We start from the raw sequence: 13,497 nt of genomic DNA, 5'->3' as shown, positions 1-13,497 counted from the left end.
GTAGCCTTGCGATATTTCTAAGGTGAAAAAAAGATGTTTTGACAGTATGCTGTACATGTGGGTCGAATGTTAAGCCAGAATCGAATATAACCCCAAGCAGGGGTTATATTTTGATTGAAACTCAAGTACAGAGCCATCTACAGATAGGGTTACAGGACTGGCTTTACAAAGTTGATGGGGGGTACCAATAAGCATGACTTCAGTCTTGTCACAGTTAAGATGAAGGAAGTTTTGAGTCATCCAAATTTTTATGTCAGAGATGGAATTTGATAGAATAGAGACAGTCACATCAGTGTCGGGTTTGGTATGGATGTATATTTGAGTATCGTCAGCGTAAAAATGAAAGCTGAGGCCATGTGATCTTAAAAGCTGACCAAGTGGGAACATGTAAATGCTGAAGAGCAAGGGGCCCAGTATTGAGCCCTGGGGGACACCAGACTTGACAAGACCAATTTCAGACCTGTACCCATTGAGAGAGACAAAGTGACAGCGATCAGTGAGGTAAGACTTAAACCATTTGAGGGCAGTGTCAGAAACTCCAAACACAGTCTCGAGACGAGAAAGTAAGATGTTATGGTCAACAGTGTCAAAGGCAGCACTGAAATCAAGAAGGATGAGTATGGAAAGAGAAATTACTGTGCCACCTGTGCCAGATGCTTAGATGAGATTTAGCTCTCCTCTCACAGGGTTATTATTCCCATGACTTGGAACTGAAACAATGGTCCGATGAAGAATTCCACATACTAATAGTACTCATTTTTAGAGTGTCTATCAATGTCAGTCCCACCTGTATGTATGTATCTGTATCTGTACATCATAAATTGATAATAAGGGAAGTTTGAAAAACCATATAGCAGCAACAATTTTAAACCAAGATGGAACACTTATATTCACTGAATTTCTTTGAAATTATGCACATAAGACATTTTGTGTGACTTCTGACTAAAAGCAATATTAATCAGATGGTATTCAATAAATAATTAAATATACTTAATTGATTAAGTGCTAATTTGGAAAGAAAGCAACAAAACATTTAGGACTTGGACCGGAAAACACAGCGCTTAACACTTTTATGCAGGGTTAAAAAAAATAATAAAGTGGAAGTGGATGCAGGTATATTAAATGTGTCTGTTCTATGGGATGTTTCCCTGTTGCTCTGGAAGAGGAAAAAAATGAGTTTATTTAATGAAAGTTCGGGAGGGATGACAACAACCACGCTCAATCATTCCCAGCAGTCAGTGATTAGCAATCACTCCCTTCGTCCTTCGCTATAAATATAAAATGTGATATCTCTCTCCCTCGCGTGCGACTTCTGCATCCCACCTCCACCCCAACTCCACCTCTTGGTTTTCTCACGGGGGGGTCCTGGCCTCCTCGTCCTATGGCCAGGAGGTCGGCCCTCAGCCAAGCTGGTTAAGCCAAACATTCACTCCACAGTACGCTTTGATTTTGGGCATTGTCATTCCTCGAGAAATAAATTCATGGGAGGTCACTAAGCATCAAAGATGATAAATAGAAAACTTTAGTTGCACTACACGAGGAGTGTCAGACGTATTCCTGGGCCTGGTGTCTGCTGTCTGCTCCACTGACACTCCTGCACTAGACCAGGCGTGTCAGACGTATTCCTGGGCCTGGTGTCTGCTGTCTGCTCCACTGACACTCCTGCACTAGACCAGAAGTGTCAGACGTATTCCTGGGCCTGGTGTCTGCTGCTGTCTGCTCCACTGAGTCTCTCACCCCTGCAGTACACAAAGGGAAGCCTACCTTGATATTTAAATTTCCTGCCATTACAGGACTGAATACTTAAGTAAAGAGTTCAGCTGCAATTAAAACCAGCAGCTGAGAAATGTGTGGGTCCCTAACTCAGCACTGTCTGATCGTGATCGTGATCCTACAGAAATTCAGCACTCTTCCAATCGATATTATCACAGCTATAGGCACTTTCAGGTCACCACATGACTCCATGTTCACCTGATATATAGCTTGCCATATTTATTCCATGTGTGTGAACCTGTGGATTAAATCTTTCTCTCTGAGATTTATCACTTCATCTCAGTGTTTGCCTATGAAAACGAAGGGGCAGGCGTGGCCTGAATTTTAAAGGGTGAGCTAAGCACCCACATGTTTTGAATAAATGGGTTACATTTGCAATTTAAATTCATATTAATAAGATAGAGGTTTATTACATCATGTTGTGTGAAGCAATATACTGTATAAACTATGACCGCGGAGTTTGGCACGGAATGGAGCAGGCGTAGGACTCAGGAAAAGGGGTTAAACAACACATTTATTAACCAGAACCGGGAAAAGGTACAGTACACACACAGGGACAGGCGTTACAGAGCTGTACCTACACTAACACAGACACGGGAGGGAAGAGGCCGCCTCACAGTCCCCCTCCCCCTTATATACAGTCAAGTTCCCCCAAGTCCCGCCCCTCAGGGGCTGTTCCCAGCCTGCCTTGCGTGCGCATGGCCAAAGTGGGTGGAGCAGCCGTTAAAGCGCCCCAAATGGGCTCTGTAATATGTTGTGTGCAGGACACGAACATGAAGTCCTACAAAGCCTTGTTATAGTTTTTTGTAAATCCAGATGACACTGCTTTAAACCCCTGTCTGAAGATACCTAAAAATAAAGGATACTAGCTCTTAAAAATCTCTTCAAAACTGATCTTCCATACTTACCAATTAATGTTCTTATTTTCCTGTCAATTATGAGTCATATTCATGCTGGCCATTGTGCAAGACAAAAGAACACAGATTACTAATAAGAAAAGGCCATTCCAGTCGCTAGTATTTTATTATTTTATTACCTGTATTTAGTATTTTATTAATCTGTGGATCTTATCTACTACCCTTTGAGTAAGCAGTGCTTCCTATTTTCTATTTTCACTTGTGTTCCCATGTATGTTTTTGTTGTTGATCCTCCAATAGTCAACTGGATGTTGACACCAATAACTTTCAGGACTAGAAATGCCCTTGTAATCTCAATCACTCGAGGCTGAAGAGGATCTTCTGAATCCGGTCAATCTGAACACAGGTTCTGGCTTTCACTTTGAATGCCGACCTGATATTTCTGTGTGTATTAGATAGATAGATAAAGACTTTATTGATCCCGAAGGAAAATTGAGGTGTTACAGCAGCCGAGCCCAAGACAAGCAAACACAGACATCAGAATAGACAAAAAATTAAAATACGTACAGTAGCACAAAATAAATAAACTGTAAAATAAATACATAGTTAGGTATGTGCAAAATATGCTCATAGTCACTGTAAAACAATAAAATATGTGCAAAATGTGCATAGGTATATACAGATGGAGTGTCAAAAAAGTACAATAGTGCAACATGTTGTCCATTGATGAGCAGATAAAGGGCTAGCAGGCCTAGCCTAGGGCAGCGTTATACACCCTGACAGCTGCTGGGAGGAAGGACCTGCGGAAACGTTCCCTTGAACACCATAGCTGGAGCAGGCTGTTGCTAAAAGTGCTCTGCTGTCTAATAACACTCCCATGTAGCGGATGAGAGGCATTGTTCATGATGGCTGTGAGCTTGGTCAGCATTCTCCTCTCCGCCACCACCTCCAGGTTGGTCAAGGCTCAGCCCCAACACAGAGCCAGCCTACTTGATGAGTTAGCTGGGAGCTCATCACTCTGACTCAGAGCACTGCCAGGAAATAACTGAAACAAACCTTGCTGGTTCCTGCAAAAAAACACAGATATGTACAGAAAGATAGATGGATGGCTAGAGGAATGTTGGAGCACTCTGTTAACCCACAATGTTAATGGATCCGTAAATTAGTCGGTTACTTTAACAAACCTGATATCCCTTCTGTTCCCTATGCAGGGAAAGCTCCCAGAAGCTGATAGCTCTGCTGACTGATAGGTGTCTCCATGGGAATGAAAGGCTGAGAAATCCCGTGCTTATAGTGTCCTTGGAGCATAGGAGTGGTGACAAAGCAGTGAATGGGAATTTTGCATATCTCTTGAACTGGCTCTTGGCACCTGCCAGGATCATTGTCAGGCCTCAAAAGCAGTCATGTTCCAACGTGAGAAGAGTCAACTGATAGTCAGGTCTTCTTTGTGGCAGATGGAGCACTTTTACTGTCACCTGATGGGACATGTTACTTGTTCTGCTACAGCCCAAGACTAATGTTTTTCTAGATTTCCTGAGAACCTACCCAGACAAAATGGCAGACACAGACAGGCATGTTGCAGGGGAAAAAAAAAATCCGCCTGGTTTCCACTCCCTTCCAATGATGTCTCGTTGTGTTGAACTAAACAGATATATTTTTAGGCAAATCCAGAATGTGCAAACTGAGGGCTTTTTATGGGTGAAAGTATTTAAATGTCAGCACAAGCTGCAAAGAACTCAAAAACTAAACATGTTCCTTGCGCACGTATTCACCGCCTTTGCTATGATAAATCTAATTTAGTTGGGGTGCAAAAAATTACGTCAACCCATCACACAATAACTTGAGTGACTTCTATCTGTGCTGTAATGGTGGTTCACATGATTTCAAACTACATACACCTTTCTCCTCAAGGTCTCTCAGTCAGGTAGGGCATTACATATGATACATACTGAACACTTCAAAACAGTATATGCACAATTTGTAATTCCCAAAAATGGGACATTATCGGAAGGGGATGAATTATTTTGCACTGTGCACTGTGTACAAATATATGTGGATTTGTATACATTACTATTGGCACCCTGTTACCACTTTTGTTAACACTAAAAAGAACATTATTTTATTACTAATATTTCACTAATCTGTTGTTATTTTGTCAGTAATAGTTGTTTCTAAGTGTCCTAAACATTTATTCTACCACTATCTTTTGTTCTAGGATAGATTCAAAAGCTAAATATTTAAATTATTTCAACAACCTACCCCAAAAGCTTTCTCTACAACTACTCTTAAATGGGAAATCGTGGCACTGTTATTCATCCCCTGAAACAGAATGGTCCACACAAGAGTTTTTGCCAGCTATCATATATTCATATGTTCTGTTGCGCCTTTGAATTAAACTGCTTTGGCGTTCTTTCATTTTTGCCTTTCTTGTGCAGCACTTTGAGGTGCTATTCTGAGGTACTTTTTTGCCAGTGCAAAACTGTAAAACAGAGGTAATTATGTTCAAATGTCAACACATGTAAATAGGGCTTCCAGACTAGCACAACTTGTAATAAGGCCTATTTGCAGCACATGGGCTCTATACCCCGGATAGTATCAGTTTGAGACTGCACTTGTCCTAAGTCACCAGTGAACAGAATGCCCAGGTGGACGCCTGTGGACAGATCTACTATTAGTGTTTTGTGTAATGTGGACTGTTGATTAATTGATTCATCCTTTTTTAAATCTTTTAATCAATTTAGTTAAGAGGAAGCTGGAGCCTTTCCTAACAAACAGTGGTCATAAGGCAGGATATACCCTGGATGAGACACCAGTCCATCACAGGACAGACAGCAGACATGCACACGCTCACACCAGGGCCATTTTTCCCAGAAGCCAGTATGTCTTTGGACTGTGGGAGAAGTTTGTACGAGATGAAGTACCCGAAGGCTTGTGAAGTGACACCGGCGCCTCTCTCGTGGTAACGCAACCAGTTGTCCCAGGTGCAATTACATAACTTCCACTGGGGGCGACAGAACTGGGAAGTGGCTGGTTTATGTGTGAAAGGGTTTTCTGTTTAAAAACAGGCTTGGGGGGTGAGGCTGCTTGTGGGAGGGGGAGGCGCCTGGCTGAACTCCAAAGCCCTGGGGGGGGGGCAAGGGAGAGGCAGGGAGGGTTCAGTTAGTTTTAAGAACCCAGAACCAGCTGTTAATATTTCCATAGGGTCTCTGCGTGTGAACACGACCTTTACTACACAAAATCTTACCAGTGACAGTTTGTTTTGAGCTACACTTTGAGCTACAAGTGTAATACTTTGAACAAACATGTATCGCTGGATTCTCTTCATCTGAGCACCTCCAGAAGTCAAGCCTCCTGTCAGCGGGATGAAAAAAAAAGGTTTATCTGGCCATACGTATCAATGGAAAGTTGTTTCTGGCTCCACAATTTCCACCCTGTTGCTTAGCTCTCTTGGACAGTCAGTCTTGTCAAAGATTATCACCCGAGAGGAATTTTCAATCCAGCATTTCCAAATCTCTGTGTCACTTTGTTATAGGGGAACTGCAGTCCCAACCTGAAACAAATTAAATTCATTTACGGTATAGAGAAAACTGAAAAATGTTGGATTAAGCACCAAATTCTGAACTTTGTGAAAGTACTGTAAGTCGCCATGTTGTCACAAACACCTGGTCTGCTCATGGGTGAGAGTGAGAGTCCCCGCCAACTGTGCCGTGAAGCAGTCCTTCCTGCTGAGTAGTCACCAGTCGCTGTAATGACTAATCTAATGTCATGTACGAGCAAATAAATACAGGTTGTGCAGCAGACATATAACTGCAGAAATGTTCCTCTGCATGCAGAGTTAACAAGTAAGTGGTACTTGGAGGTTTTTCAAGTTGCTGTGTACATTTTACTTTCATTGTGGTCAGTGCTGATTCTTTCCAACTCCGAAATGTAAAAAGAGCGTTGCAGTTCCTCTTTAAGTCACTTTTATTTGTTAAGATTAAAATATTCAAACATGACTCTGGGATATATAAAGTCAAACTATTAATATACTGTAGAGACAAAACAAAACAAACAGGTTAGAAACCAGCCTCATACAGACTACAGTGTATTCCAACCATCCGGCACATCTTCCAATGCAGGGTCACAGGGGAACTAGAGCCAGTCCTGTCAGGCAATAGGCAGAAGGCAGTTAACCTACTAGTATGTTTTTGGACTGTGGGAGGAAACCTAGGTGAATACAGAGAGAACATGCAAACTCCATGCAAACAGTACCTCAGGTCCAGAATTGAACCCAGGGCCTCAGTGCTGTAAGGGAGCAACACTAAACACTGTGCCACCGTGTTATCCTATAGTATCTTCTGTCATTTAAATTGAAGAACCCACGCCATCTGGAGAGTTAACTCAAGCCCCCTGTTGTTTCCATCCACACTGGGCGGGAGAACTTTGTCTCAAGACAGGAGAGCCCCAGAGGCTGCTCTGACAGGTCTGTCCAGAGCTCGTCTTTGGATTGTTTCCAAAACCAGGCTGCTGATGTGGAATAGTAGATGGCACTCTTTCACCTGGACCAGAATTTCCCAACCAATAAGTTGACCAGGAACACTGTGCTGTAGGATACCAACGCCCTTTGGATGAGACATTGTGTTTGTCTTGGTGTTGTATTGGTGGCAATCATTGTTTTCCTTAGCCTATCGTTGTATTGGATTGTGCCATAAATCACTTTTCCTCCAGAGGACAATAAAGCTTGAATTGAATTAAATTTAGGTCCATTGTAACTTTAAGAATTTTTCATCTTATTTATTCTTCTTACATATTTTGAAAGGAGGTGAATTAACAGTGAACAGTCAAAATGTCAGGTTCTTGTTTACAGTTTAACCTTTAGGAAAAAGACATAACGAGGGCAATACTGGATCAGACACAGGCAAGGACAAGAGCCCTTTGAATAATATCCTTCCCCCCAAATAAGCTCAAAGTCTGCAGCTGCCTATGGGCCAGAATGATTCTCAGTGGAGCGGGAAATGTGTCATCTTTTCAAACTACGGAGACTCTAAACGTCAACATTTCATTTCCTTGAAAACTTTGTTCTTTCGCATTTTTACTCCCCCTGAGACAACCTTCCAAAATAATCCTGGGATAGAGAAAAATAAAAGCTTAGAAATCTCTGTTTTTGATACCCTACAACATCTCATGCTTGATTTGCTGTACATGTTTGAACTTTTCAGTGGTTCTAAGGCATTGGAAAGCAAGTCTGATAAAGGCATTGCGTCATTGCACGATGTTGTGTTTTTAAACACACATTTGATTATAATTCAATTTTGTTATACATTTTCACAACATCATTAGATACTTTTTCATATTTGTTTGAAGATTAAGCACAGTTTGCACTGCTGTTCTGTAAGCACAGCTAATGGTTCCATTTAGCTGCTAAAACTGGAATATTAGATACTCAGAATAGAGGATTCTAGCGTTGTTGCAAACACAGGGTCTGAATGCCTATATGGGAGAAGGGCAGATCACTTTGTTTGAAGCGATTTGGACCAGATTATCCCGAGCCAAGGGCATTAATGCGTTGGCCTGGCCTGTCTCTGCTTTCGTAATCTCTTAAAAACCTTTGCGCAAACATTCAGAAAGCAGATGAAAGTAATCAAGAGCGCAGCTGGCAAATAAAGACAACGAGACAGAAAGTGAAAAGAAAGGGGAGCTGGGGAAGTGAAAATCACTTAATGCTCCATTTTCCATAAGCTGCTGAGCTGACAATCTCTGTCCAAACTAGACCCAACAGAGCCCATTATGGACTCTTCATCCTGAAGCTCTTGATAGTATCTTAGCACTCAGCTCAGACAGGAGGCTCTAATCTGGAACCCTCAGACACAGGACAAAGAAAAAAAAAGGGGAGATCTGTTTCTAATCCTCCTGTTTACGCAGGCTTGGTGACGCTTGACTCTTTCTCCCTGCGTACATTTGCTCTCAGAGACAGGATTGCAATTAGGACTGCTTTGCTGATCAATGCAACACAATACAAATGTTTTCTCCATCTCTTTCTCCAACCTGTAAATGAACAGCACATTTTGAAGCATTCACGCTAGATTTGTTCTTGGGACAAAAACAAAGATCTAGAAGTGAAAGAGTTCATATATAATATCAATGAAGTATAACCCCACACAAAGAGTGCATGTACTGTACTGTAAGTACTCTCTAGAAATGAAATCTTCTTGGAGTCTCCCTCTGAAATTTAAAGCCAGATGGGGTCCAGGATTTAGGGCAGCACAGTGTTCCGATCTGAAAGCAGGACAGTTTCCTGCAAGAACAAAATCAGAGAACAGCCTGAACACAAACCCTGGCTCTGGTGAACTGCACAGCAGCTTGTGAAAGGAGGGAGTGAAGGAACTTTCCAAATAAAAGAAGTGAAGGCACTCTGAGGCAAGGTCTGCATGGGCCGCTTGCTCACAGTGCTACTGCCAGCCTGATGAAGCAGAGCAGCTCACAATGGGTGAAGGCAGGGTGTTTCTGTGACCGCGGGCACTGTGTTCCAGTCCCGAATGGCAGCAGTCCTGCGCCGCAGCACAATGGTGTGAAAAAGTTGGTTCTGACACTGCAGAGCTCTGCTTTTCTTTTGCTGCATTGCATAAGTTCATACTGCTTTTCATTTCACTTTGATTCTCTACTGTTAGCGCCTCCCCGACACGTTTTTGGATCTAAAGTTTTTTCACAGAGGCTGGATCAACAGCGCCTGGTTCTGGATGAGCTCTGTCTCGTCGTGCAGGAGAAGCAGGATCAGTACCTGGTCTGAGGTGTCATGCTGGAAGGCGGTGCCAGATCCTGTTTGGATCAGGAGCTTCTGATTGGTGTTGAGCACTTTACTTTAACCACCAGAACCCCTTGGCTCCAGTAATCTTAGGCAGGTGACGCTGTCATTGTCCTTACACCAAAGAGGCCAACTAACTTATTGAGTAGGACTGTCAAAGCGGCACTTTAATTTTGCCAGCCTGTGTGCATTGTACTGATGTTTTTAGAAAATACAGGGAACTCCTTCTGTTTCCATGTATTTCTGCAGGTCACGTGCAACAAGGCCCAGGTTTAACGGCACAAGAACTACAGCGCACACTGCTGTGTACATTCACATCTTATCAGGCTCATTAGTCTGTGGGGTGGCTCTTTCAGGACCGGAGGTGTCGCATGTGAAAGACTTCAGAGGGCTTAAAGTCCCCTACTGCTGTCATAAAATTTCTCTCAGCTGGCTTTTCTTCCGTGGCAAAGCAGGAGAAACGGCTGGCACTCCTGGTATCACAGGGGCTGATTCCCATCATTCTGAAACTACTCGGCCTCACTGAGCTGTAAACATTCTGGAACAGCTCTCTTACTGGTCACCTCAACCTTTCAGGTTGCTGTGCTCTTTCACTGGGCGTTATCAAAGCGCACAATGTGCGAGACCTACTTTTATCTTCCTACCTGGCTCCTGATGTTCAGCTCCTTTGTGAGTTTAGAGGTATTTTAATCCTTCTGAAGGATTAAAAGGAAAGGAAAAAAGGAACAAAAAAATAAAGCAGCTATTCCCACTATTGATTTTTCAAGAGCAATCATTGGCTAGAATTTACCTCAAAGAGACTTTGGCAAGTTGCATAACACTTAAAAATTACTTTCCCCCTAGTTTTTCCTTTAAACGTTCCCCACGTTTAAGGCTTTTGCAGAAAGTGCTAAACACAATTAGGTCCACAGTCTGCAATGCCTGGGTCAAAGAGTTCAATGGCACTTGGCAGAGCAAAGACCTGTTTTTCACTCCATTTTACAGTTCACTTAATGGAAGACCATGACAGTCAATCAACTTAACTTCTTGACAGCTGGTCACTTAACTTCATGGTGACTTTACTCAGGAGTGCTCATCATAGTCAAATGTTTCCCAGTGATCATATTATCGCTGATAAATAAGAATCAGACTGCGTCTCACCCACGAGCATTTAAGGTTTTGATTTTCATCTTCTCCTTTGAAACCCAACTCCCAGTCCTCACCACTGTAACTGAATTTTGTCACATGCAGTCAATACTGCAGTAGACACCCCACTGTACAGCTGGTTACCTGAAGGTGATCCAAGATTCCTCATACACTCTAAGGCCAAGCTAAGCAAAAACTCAGAATTAAAATAAAAAAAAAACCTCTATTACTTTAATGAACCAGGAACTTTGACAATTACAGCCTCTGCGGTATTACTGCACAGCACAGCTTGCGTTGTGTTTTCTCCTGATCTGATTAAGCAGACAGAACAGTGCGCCTGCAGTTTCCATCCCATCTGTGAGACACATGAAGAATTGATGCCTTCGTCTTCATTGCCTAGACATCTGATTGCCCCTGCCGCTGAGCTCCATGCACAAAACAATCTCCTGGTCCCTGTTCAGTCAGTGTTAGTGTACCTCGTACACTGTCGGATATTGTCTACTAGTCGGATCCTTCAAGAGACTACACAGCCACAGCACAGCTCAAAAGCGAGGAATTAAGAATCAAGGAATCAATACTGTTGTATAACGAAATGTATAGTTCACTCCTACTGTAATTAACCTTACTGGTATAATTGGGAACCCTGGAGATGTTTGCTCAGTACTGCATGTCAGTACACAGAAACCCACTCTAAGAGACCACACCTGTTTGTTCTGAAACCATGCAACACTGGTTAAACTGGCCCTTGATTAGCAATGCAGCTGCAGAGTGATGTTACCTGCTCTGTCTTCAATATGAAGGTGCAATCTTCAGCACTGGGTGGCTGACTGTGAAGGAATGTTCACTTCTGTCCAACGCGTCAACTCTCCAAAGAAAGCAAAAAAAGCCAACACAGTTCTCACTGCTCTCCACAGCCCCCAGACAAGACTAGCTGGGAGGAGGCTCCTGGAATACGTTCTGTAACAGGAATGGGATTCAGTGCCACAGAGCCGAACTTTAACAAGTCCAACTACTGTGTACACATTTTGCTACCTTTTTATTATGCACACAGAGACACCTTTAGGACACAGTGCAGTGCTGTGCATGGTTCCTCCACAGACGGACATTACTAAATGTGTATCATCAAGAAAATTGCAAAGACATCCATGTTAGGGTTGACGGTGACAAACTCTGGTGGAGGGTCTAGGCAGACTTCTGTTTTTTCCTCCACATTAATCACAGGATGCACGTTGTTGCACCCGTGCGTCTGTCATCTCGGAGGAATGATCATACCGGCGCTGGCAGGACTCCAAACGCCACCCTTTCCCACATGGCCTCTCCAGATGAAAGGATCGATGAAAACTCTGCACCTGCAATTCGCTCCCAATTCCCATGTACGGCTTTGAGGACAGAAATGAAAGTGCAGCTTCAGCAGCGATTTAAATATAAGAAACTGTGTGAATGTGGTGAGCAGCCCTGCATGGACAAATATTTGTCCTAGTACTTCATCACACAATAAGCAGAATAAATACTGTGACATGTAAATTAAATGTCATAGGCTAAACTTGGAAACCTCTGCGAGTCTCTACTGATTTTCACTCATTGTGTTATTTGAAGTGTTGCTCTTGACCCTCAAATCAGTCTTTCAGAGTTAACTTTGGATTTCCTGAGCACCAGGGGAAACGATGTTTCTCATTGCAGTACTTAGCTTAAAATGAAATACACACGAGTGAGAGAGTAAGCTACTCCATCTGTCACTAGGCTTCCAGTCTCTTATTAATACGAGAATCTCATCTTTAAGGGAGACACCCAGGCATCAGTGAAAACAATGTGGTTGGATATTTAGCTCCAGACACCAACTACTCTAGTTACTAAAAACTCTCCTTGTTTCAGTCCTGAACAGTAGGAAAGCTCTTAAATTGGGGTCTTTGTTATACTGTTGAGCTTGAAAAACTCCACTGTGTTGACTTTTCAAATTCCTTCTTTGTCCAACCAGACCTACACAATTGCCTTTAGCCCTTAAATAGCTAGTTTTAAAGTTAAGACTTTATTAGTGTCTTAACACCAGTATCTGAAAATTTAAAAAGTCTAATTGAAGAAAGTAGTAGTGCTCTCAGGGGTTCATTTAAGGTAATTAATAATTCATTTGTGACTAATTTATTCCACGGAAGTCTTACAAATGGCTACAGAAGCGATTTATCATGACACAATATGGAAAGGACAAGCACAACGAACGGGGCCTGTGTAACAGGGGAGGGAAATGAGCTACCCACCAGCTTCTGAAGGTCAATTTTCCCTTTTCTGTCGATGACGAGGCTAGCCGACGTGGTTAAACTCCAGCAAATTTTTATTTACACTATCTACAGTTTAACTACAGCTATTATTGACTGCTTTTACAGTAGTGTTAAAAAGCAATACCTTTTCCGGCTGTAACAGAGAATTTCCTGGCATTTGAGTTTACATATACTTAACCTGATGGGGCCTTTGTGTACTGTGGTTATCAGTGTTTTCAACAGCCCAGTATGTTTGTTTTAAAATGCTACTCATTTTTAGTTTCACAATCAGATGTTAATGCTCCTTATTTTAAGCAAATGAGATAACTACGATCACTAAAGAAGCAGGTATATACTCATCAATAAAACAGTATTTTAAAGCAAATCCACATACACATGATACAGATATTTATGCATGTATGTTTTTAGAAAATAAAGTGGTGTGGTTTTGGGTATTCATTAAATGCTTTTCCGTTATACTGACTAATCATTCATGACTAAACATGATACACCTGAGCAATTTCGATTGTTGCGTAAACACCTTTTAAGAGAGTGAGTTGATTGAGCCGAACTGAGCTCAGCTGAGCACATGAATTCAATGGAATGTGAAGGTAAGTGAAGATCAAGTGAATTCAAGTCAGTGAATATGAAGAAAAAAACACAGAAAGCAACCAATGTGCTCCACACACTAACAGAACAATGCCTTGGA

This window comes from Lepisosteus platostomus, chromosome 7, assembly GCF_059453375.1.
Source record: "Lepisosteus platostomus isolate fLepPlt1 chromosome 7, fLepPlt1.hap1, whole genome shotgun sequence".
In the NCBI taxonomy this organism is placed as follows: domain Eukaryota; kingdom Metazoa; phylum Chordata; class Actinopteri; order Semionotiformes; family Lepisosteidae; genus Lepisosteus; species Lepisosteus platostomus.
Note: the sequence above shows the minus strand (reverse complement) of the source record.